Raw genomic sequence first — 9,912 nt, forward strand, 5'->3', positions numbered from 1 at the left:
AGGGTTTCTTGGGGGGTTATAAGGTTTTTTGTATGGTTTTTTAGAATTCTTTTTGTGATTTCTAGGGGAGGGGTAATATCCTCTATCGTTGGATTGTATCTCAGGTCCCTTACGGTAATATCCCCCATGGTGAGATGGTCTAGCGGGGCTATGTTGGTAATTCCTTTCTGGAGGATATGGTTGGTTATAATTTTGCGGTGTCAGGTAGTTATTAGGGTGCCACCTAGAGTCTCTGAAACCCACATTCATGTCAGGTAGGGTGGATAATGGTTCAAACCTATTAGAGGTTTTGATCTGATAATCATTCTTATTGTTATTAGCATTCCTATTCTTATTTTTGTTAGAATTTTTCCCTTTAGGAAAGGATAATTTAGGAATGAGGGGTTTTGGGGACCTAGGTGCAGGTGCTGTGACTGGTATCTGCATGGCTTCTTGGGGGTCCTCTTGCCATTTAAAAATCATGTTAGACTGGTAATCATTTAGATCGCGTTGATACTTTTTTCTCTTTTTATTCTTTTGTTCATTTTCAATATATTCCAGGTGTTTCTTTAATTTGTTAGACTCAGAGGTATATTCCTCATTATTTTTATAGGGGATTAACCTTTCCCTGACTGAGTTAATTTCTTTGTCTAACATGGCCAGTTTCTTTTTCTTTCTGGCAATGATGAACTTCAGCAGATCAATACCAGCTAGATTAAAATACTGGTGCCATTCTGCCACTGCTGAAGTATCATCAGAATCAGGAGTAATATTCCATCTAAGGGCTCTCGGGACCATTTGCTCTCCAATGTATCTTTCTAAAAAGGAGACGTCCCATAGAGTTTTGACCTCAGTGGTAGTAAGATTATTAAGATGTAAAAAAATACCCTTAAGGTCATTTGATACATGAGTATGGGTGAAAAAATCAATAGGTATGGCCGCTCTTGAGGCTCTGACATCAAAGATGTCACCCATCCTTATAAGGAAAGCAGCTACAAACTAAAAAAGGTAATAAGAAATGAATAAGAAGAAACAGCAGTGAGCGCTAATCCTGAAAGCGGCTAGGCACTCTAAGCAACCAATAACACTTAAAAGCAGTAACATAAAATAGTGCAGCGCTGAAAATAATGACAAAATGGCAAAAAAGTAGTCCACTAAAAGTCTATGACATATAAACGTATCCAGTGTCAGATGTGGATTCAGAATAGGTGATCCGTGTGGAAATGGCTGGAAAACGCACTCACCAGAAGTAAGACACATAAACGCAGTGTGTATATAAAACTCAAGGATCTTCAATCCAGAGGGAAGTAAAGCTGATCCAGTTACAGGAATGGTGAATCCCTCCTCCGCAGGTGCAGCAACCGATCTTTCTTAACACGATTAGATGTAGAATTCCAAGGCCAAGGTTCTGCAAGCAAAAGCCTGATACTTTGAATAGTGGCCGCCGGGCCTCCACGTGGCACCGGCGGCGTAGAGTCTAGAAGTCCAGGCTCCTCCTTACGCGTTACGTGCGCACGCACATCTTCAGAGGTATGGAACCATTGATGTGTGGACGCGAATGGGCGCATATATATAGGCATAATGACGCATGCGCAGTAGCGTGTACGCAATGCGCAAACCCAAGGCGCATGCGCGTGGCTCCGTCTTCCATTGTAATGGAGCTCGGAGACGCAGGGTGGAAGGGCGAAATGCCCTATTGTTGACAGATAAATGTCAAACAGAAGTCAAGTCCAACAACGGTGTAAAATACACCTAATTAAAACAATCCGATAAGGATCTATGTAAAATATGCAAAGAGGCGCGATAGCGCCAATATGTTGAACTATTCCCAATTAGATAATATCTAGGTAAATGTATACATGCGTCATTATAACTTAAAATTAATCAACATACAGTGAAGACATCATATACATAAAAATAAAAGAAGAAGTTCTTAAAACATAAAATAAAATAACAATGAGAAGGCTGCAGAACTAAATCTGCACCAACCTGAGTAAAAAATGCAAATCATTAAGAGATCATGAAAAGTGCTAAGGTGGAAGCGCATGTGAAACGGTCAAGCCATGCGTCCATAACCATGCGTCTAAAACATGGAAAAATGGGGTGAAATTACATCATCCATTGGCAATAAAGCAGTTAAGATCTAGATCTATATTGAGCCCCGCTGGGTGGGAAGTCCCCAATTCGAAAATATGCTTAGTCTCCAGCTGGGAAACTGCTCTCACTTTGTGTGTGCCTCTCCAGTGAGGGGTGACTGAGTCGATCCCCACAAACTTAAGTGATGTGGGATCTCTATGGTGAAAACGTCTGTAATGTAGAGATAGAGAATGGTCTCTATAACCTTTTCTGATATTGGCAATGTGTTCCCGAAGGCGATCTCTGAGCCTCCTGGTGGTCCGGCCAATATATTGCTTGGAGCACGGGCATTCAAGTAGGTATACTACAAATTTGCTGTCACAACTAATAAATTTGTCTATTTCGTATGTCTTGTGTGTTTGACTGGAATTGTAGGAAAAGATTTTCTTCTTTCTAATTCCATTGCACTTACAAGCAATGCACCTATTACAGGGGTAAAAACCCTTCATGTTAAATAATGTGAGTGGTTGGGCAGGGGGGTTAATAATATTAGGAGATATTTTATCTCTGAGAGTGGCTGGCTGCAGAATGCTACCTAAGACAGCAGAGCCCTCTCAGTTCCACCCATATAGATTTCATCTTAGAACTACTTGAATTTGCAATGGTTAAGAACTACATGTGGTTTGATGGCAGTTATTATTTACAAATAAAGGGTGTGGCTATGGGGGCGAAATTCGCCCCCAGTCTCGCCAATTTATTTATGTCCTTTTGGGAGGAAGAGATTATATATTCCAGGGACTGGCCAGAATTGGCCTTCTATAGGAGATACATTGATGATATTCTCTTGTTGTGGAATGGGGATACACAATCACTAAATAACTTCTTCACAACCCTGAATTACAACAATCAAAACATTAGACTCACTTACAACTTCAGTCATGAAGAAGTCAGCTTTTTAGACCTCACCTTGATGAGGGTAGATAATAAAATTATCACCAAAACATTTTTCAAGTCGTCCGACCGGAATAGTTATATTCCTTTGGACAGTTGCCACCACCCCAGCTGGCTTGCTAACATCCCTAAAGGACAATTGCTAAGATTGAGAAGGAATTGTACTAATACCTCAGACTTTCAGGTACAAGCCGACATTCTGAAAAAACGTTTTTTGGAGAAGGGCTACAATGGGGTATCGATTGATAACACCATCTTAGATATTACCCAGATTAACCAGGAGGAACTCCTGGGTACCAATTCCAAGAAAATGAATGACATTTTTTGTCCGTTCATTACTACCTTCTCTGTCCAACATAGAGCGGTTAAACATATCATCAGGAGGAATTGGAATATATTAAAATCAGATCCAGTTCTGAAGGACATACTTCCTGAGACACCTGAAGTAATTTTTCGGAGACCAGCCACTCTCAGAGATAAAATATCTCCTAATATTATTAACCCCCCTGCCCAACCACTCACATTATTTAACATGAAGGGTTTTTACCCCTGTAATAGGTGCATTGCTTGTAAGTGCAATGGAATTAGAAAGAAGAAAATCTTTTCCTACAATTCCAGTCAAACACACAAGACATACGAAATAGACAAATTTATTAGTTGTGACAGCAAATTTGTAGTATACCTACTTGAATGCCCGTGCTCCAAGCAATATATTGGCCGGACCACCAGGAGGCTCAGAGATCGCCTTCGGGAACACATTGCCAATATCAGAAAAGGTTATAGAGACCATTCTCTATCTCTACATTACAGACGTTTTCACCATAGAGATCCCACATCACTTAAGTTTGTGGGGATCGACTCAGTCACCCCTCACTGGAGAGGCACACACAAAGTGAGAGCAGTTTCCCAGCTGGAGACTAAGCATATTTTCGAATTGGGGACTTCCCACCCAGCGGGGCTCAATATAGATCTAGATCTTAACTGCTTTATTGCCAATGGATGATGTAATTTCACCCCATTTTTCCATGTTTTAGACGCATGGTTATGGACGCATGGCTTGACCGTTTCACATGCGCTTCCACCTTAGCACTTTTCATGATCTCTTAATGATTTGCATTTTTTACTCAGGTTGGTGCAGATTTAGTTCTGCAGCCTTCTCATTGTTATTTTATTTTATGTTTTAAGAACTTCTTCTTTTATTTTTATGTATATGATGTCTTCACTGTATGTTGATTAATTTTAAGTTATAATGACGCATGTATACATTTACCTAGATATTATCTAATTGGGAATAGTTCAACATATTGGCGCTATCGCGCTTCTTTGCATATTTTACATAGATCCTTATCGGATTGTTTTAATTAGGTGTATTTTACACCGTTGTTGGACTTGACTTCTGTTTGACATTTATCTGTCAACAATAGGGCATTTCGCCCTTCCACCCTGCGTCTCCGAGCTCCATTACAATGGAAGACGGAGCCACGCGCATGCGCCTTGGGTTTTGCGCATTGCGTACACGCTACTGCGCATGCGTCATTATGCCTATATATATGCGCCCATTCGCGTCCACACGTCAATGGTTCCATACCTCTGAAGATGTGCGTGCGCACGTAACGCGTAAGGAGGAGCCTGGACGTCGAGACGCTACGCCGACGGTGCCACGTGGAGGCCCGGCGGCCACTATTCAAAGTATCAGGCTTTTGCTTGCAGAACCTTGGCCTTGGAATTCTACATCTAATCGTGTTAAGAAAGATCGGTTGCTGCACCTGCGGAGGAGGGATTCACCATTCCTGTAACTGGATCAGCTTTACTTCCCTCTGGATTGAAGATCCTTGAGTTTTATATACACACTGCGTTTATGTGTCTTACTTCTGGTGAGTGCGTTTTCCAGCCATTTCCACACGGATCACCTATTCTGAATCCACATCTGACACTGGATACGTTTATATGTCATAGACTTTTAGTGGACTACTTTTTTGCCATTTTGTCATTATTTTCAGCGCTGCACTATTTTATGTTACTGCTTTTAAGTGTTATTGGTTGCTTAGAGTGCCTAGCCGCTTTCAGGATTAGCGCTCACTGCTGTTTCTTCTTATGCATTGATAATATTAGATGTACAGCTTGTTATGTTTGTGTTGTATATTTACAATGTTGGATTAAAGGAGTAGCAGAATTTGCCCCTGGATGTGGTATAGGAGCGAATTGCATAACAAGCATGGGGCACAATAGGCTATCCAGACCATATTGAGTTCCCTCTGTGGATTGTATTCATTGGTTGGAATGTGTGAAGTCTTTTGAATGTTTATGTATGACTAGGATTCATTTGCATTGAGATTGTTTAGCCTGGATAAAATGTAGTGTTTATTTCCACCTTAGAATGCCACCAGCAAAGGGCAATGTCTACATTGTGCAAAAAGGATTTTATCAGTCCCAACACTGTTTTTTCTGGTCGGGATATCCCTAATGATGCTGTCTCCCTCAATACACCATTGGAGTACTTCCGAAGGTTTGTGTCAGAAGACATGATCCAGGCTCTGACCCATCACACCAATGAGAACAGCGTTCTTAGGAAAGGAGCATCAATAAATACCAACACAAAGGAAATAGAACAAATGATTGGCATGTATCTGAAGATGGGCCTTGTTCAAATGGTTGGAGTCTGTATGTATTGGGAAACAGGCACGAAGTACACCCCTGTTTCAGATGTGATGTCACGGAACCAGGGGCGGACTGACAACTCATGGGGCCCCTGAGCAATAGGAGATCATAGGGCCCCTGTGTCCTCACCTACACTCAAACCACAACCTAAAAAGCTTATGAAAGGTACCAGGGGCATCTCATGGGGCCCCCTACTGACCCCGGGCCTTCGGGCAGTGCCGGAGTTTCCAAATGGTCAATCCGCCCCTGCATGGAACAGATTCTAGTCTTTCTCACAATCATTACATTTCGGAAACAATTTGATTTAGATGGGAAATAGAAAGACAGACTTTGGAAACTCAGACCATGGCTTCATGTACCAGAAGAACACAACTCTGTGGATGAAATGATGATTCCTTTTAGGGGGACATTTTAGCAGCATCAAGCAATACATGCGTGGCAAGCAACATCCATGGGGGCTCAAGGTATGGGTAAGGACAGGCATCTCTGGCATACTGTGTGACTTTGATGTGTACCAAGGCAGTGTGAATGGAATATGTGCTAGATCTGAACTTGGATTGTCAGGAGATGGGATGAAGCTGGCCTCCACACTTCCACAAGGTCACAACTACAAGATCTATACAGACAACTATTTCACCAGAGTCCCACTGAGTGCCAATCTGCTTGACCAGGGAATTCATTACACTAGAACAGCCAGGCAGGTACACCTTCCCAAGTGTAACCTTGATGGTGGGGAAAGCCTGAAGAAAAAGGGCAAAGGAAGCTTTGATGTCAGAGTGGAGGTGAGTGACAACATCTGTGCAGTGAAATGGTATGAAAACAGGGAGATCACACTGTTGTTATCCTTTGCTGGGCCAGAACTGGTGGAGAAGATTCAACAATGGAACAAAGCCACCTAAAGATATGTTGAGGTTCAAAGGTCTTACATTGTGGGTGTCTACAACAAATTCATGGGTGGTGTGGATATGTTGGTGCAGCAAATTATGTTTCCTTTGAATTCCTGCTGCTGGTACATTTACATCTTCTGGCACACCATCATCCTAGCTGTGATCAATGCATGGCTGCTGTACAAACAGGACTGCAAAGCACGGAATGCTCCCAAGAAAAAGATACTAAACAGGAGGCTGTTCCAAGCCCAGTTAGCATCCTCTCTTATCCTAGTCGGCACAACTGTCATTAAATCAATGAGAGGGTGACCAGGTTTAATCCATGGGAGCTCAATTCCACAGACAGAGCCCCTTAGATAACAGGAAGAGACCATCCACAGAGAAAGGGAGTCCTTCAAATGGCCCCCCAGACAAAAGGTCAACTGTCCATCCACCATGAGACATTTGCAAGGACATGTATGGTAATGTCGCTATAAAAACAAGTAGTGGATGCCGCAGACACTGTGGTATAGGATATACCAACCCACTTTGCAGCAAGTGCAATATCCACCTCTGCCGCAAGTGCAATATCCTCCTCTGCAGCAAGTGCAATATCTGCCTCTGCAGCAAGTGCAATATCCACCTCTGCCGCAAGTGCAATATCCGCCTCTGCAGCGAGTGCAATATCTGCCTCTGCAGCAAGTGCAATATCTGCCTCTGCAGCAAGTGCAATATCCACCTCTGCCGCAAGTGCAATATCCGCCTCTGCAGCGAGTGCAATATCCGCCTCTGCAGCAAGTGCAATATCTGCCTCTGCAGCGAGTGCAATGTCCGCCTCTGCAGCGAGTGCAATATCTACCTCTGCAGTGAGTGTAATGTCTGCCTCTGCAGTGAGTGTAATGTCTGCCTCTGCAGCGAGTTCAATGTCCGCCTCTGCAGCGAGTGCAATGTCCGCCTCTGCAGTGAGTGCAATATCCGCCTCTGCAGCGAGTGCAATATCCGCCTCTGCAGCGAATGCAATATCCGCCTCTGCAGCGAGTGCAATATCCGCCTCTGCAGCGAGTGCAATATCTGCCTCTGCAGCGAGTGCAATGTCGACCTCTGCAGCGAGTGCAATATCTGCCTCTGCAGCGAGTCCAATATCTGCCTCTGCAGCGAGTGCAATAGCCGCCTCTGCAGCGAGTCCAATATCTGCCTCTGCAGCGAGTGCAATAGCCGCCTCTGCAGCGAGTGCAATATCTGCCTCTGCAGCAAATGCAATGTCTGCCTCTGCAGCAAGTGTAATGTTCGCCTCTGCAGCAAGTGCAATATCCGCTCTGCAGCAAGTGCAATATCCGCCTCTGCAGCAAGTGCAATGTCCTCCTCTGCAGCGAGTGCAATATCCGCCTCTGCAGCAAGTGCAATGTCCGCCTCTGCAGCAAGTGCAATGTCCGCCTCTGCAGCAAGTGCAATGTCCGCCTCTGCAGCAAGTGCAATGTCCGCCTCTGCAGCAAGTGCAATATCCGCCTCTGCAGCAAGTGCAATGTCCGCCTCTGCAGCAAGTGCAATGTCCGCCTCTGCAGCGAGTGCAATGTCCGCCTCTGCTTCTCAGAGGACAAGAACTGCCTTTGGGACTATCATAACTAAGCATGGCTATGAACATAGCTAAACATAATAAATGTCAAAGTTTTCATTCAATGCAGCAGGTTTTGTAGAAAAAGTTTGAACATAGTTTATAATAAATGATTATTAATAGAGATGAGCGAATCGAACCAGGCGAAGTGGAATTCGATTCGAATTTCAGGAAAAATCGGATCGGATTTTTCCCGATCAGCTGGCAAAAGTGTCCCTGCAGAGAGCTCCGCTATTTCTGACAGTTCTCTGACAGTTCCTTCACACGTACAGCGGTTGAAACATTGTATCTATTTGTTTCCATTTAGGATACAGATGTTTTTATTCGGAAATAGATACAATGTTTCAACCGCTGTAAATGTGAAGGAACTGTCAGAGAACTGTCAGAAATAGAGGAGCTCTGCAGATACACTTAGCGGAGCTCTGCAGATACACTTTTTGTCGGTTTGGAATTCTTCTTATTTTCATCCTACTTCTTCTTCTTCTTCATCCTCATCCTCAGAAGAAGAAGAAGAGGATGAGGATGAAGAAGAAGAAGAAGAAGAAGTAGGATGAAAATAAGAAAAATTCCAAGCCGGCAAAAAGTGTATCTGCAGAGCTCCTCTATTTCTGACAGTTCTCTGACATAGAACTGTCAGAAATAGAGGAGCTCTGCAGATACACTTTTTGCCGGCTTGGAATTCTTCTTATTTTCATCCTACTTCTTCTTCTTCTTCTTCTTCTTCTTCATCCTCATCCTCATCCTCTTCTTCTTCTTCTGAGGATGAGGATGAAGAAGAAGAAGAAGAAGAAGAAGAAGAAGAAGTAGGATGAAAATAAGAAGAATTCCAAGCCGGCAAAAAGTGTATCTGCAGAGCTCCTCTAAGTGTATCTGCAGAATAGAGGAGCTCTGCAGATACACTTTTTTCCCGGCTTGGAATTCTTATTTTCATCCTACTTCTTCTTCTTCTTCTTCTTCTTCTTCCTCTTCATCCTCATCCTCTTCTTCTTCTTCTGAGGATGAGGATGAAGAAGAAGAAGAAGAAGAAGTAGGATGAAAATAAGAAGAATTTCTCCTTCTTCTCATCCTTCTTCTCATCCTTCTCCTTCTTCTCATCCTTCTTCTCATCCTTCTTCTCATCCTTCTCCTTCTTCTCATCCTTCTCCTTCTTCTCATCCTTCTCCTTCTCCTTCTTCTCATCCTTCTCCTTCTTCTCATCCTTCTCCTTCTCCTTCTTCTCATCCTTCTCCTTCTTCTCATCCTTCTCCTTCTCCTTCTTCTCATCCTTCTCCTTCTTCTCATCCTTCTCCTTCTTCTCATCCTTCTCCTTCTTCTCATCCTTCTCCTTCACCATCTTCTCATCCTTCTCCTTCTCCTTCTCCTTCTTCTCATCCTTCTCCTTCTTCTCATCCTTCTTCTCATCCTTCTCCTTCTTCTCATCCTTCTTCTCATCCTTCTCCTTCTTCTCATCCTTCTCCTTCTTCTCATCCTTCTCCTTCTCCATCTTCTCATCCTTCTCCTTCTCCTTCTCCTTCTTCTCATCCTTCTCCTTCTTCTCATCCTTCTTCTCATCCTTCTCCTTCTTCTCATCCTTCTTCTCATCCTTCTCCTTCTTCTCATCCTTCTCCTTCTTCTCATCCTTCTTCTTCTTCTCATCCTTCTTCTTCTCATCCTTCTCCTTCTTCTCATCCTTCTTCTCATCCTTCTCCTTCTTCTCATCCTTCTTCTCATCCTTCTCCTTCTTCTCATCCTTCTCCTTCTTCTCATCCTTCTCCTTCTCCTTCTTCTCAT

Source organism: Staurois parvus, unplaced genomic scaffold (assembly GCF_062004578.1).
Source record: "Staurois parvus isolate SC_StPar_1 unplaced genomic scaffold, SC_StPar_1.0 ptg000034l, whole genome shotgun sequence".
Lineage (NCBI taxonomy): Eukaryota > Metazoa > Chordata > Amphibia > Anura > Ranidae > Staurois > Staurois parvus.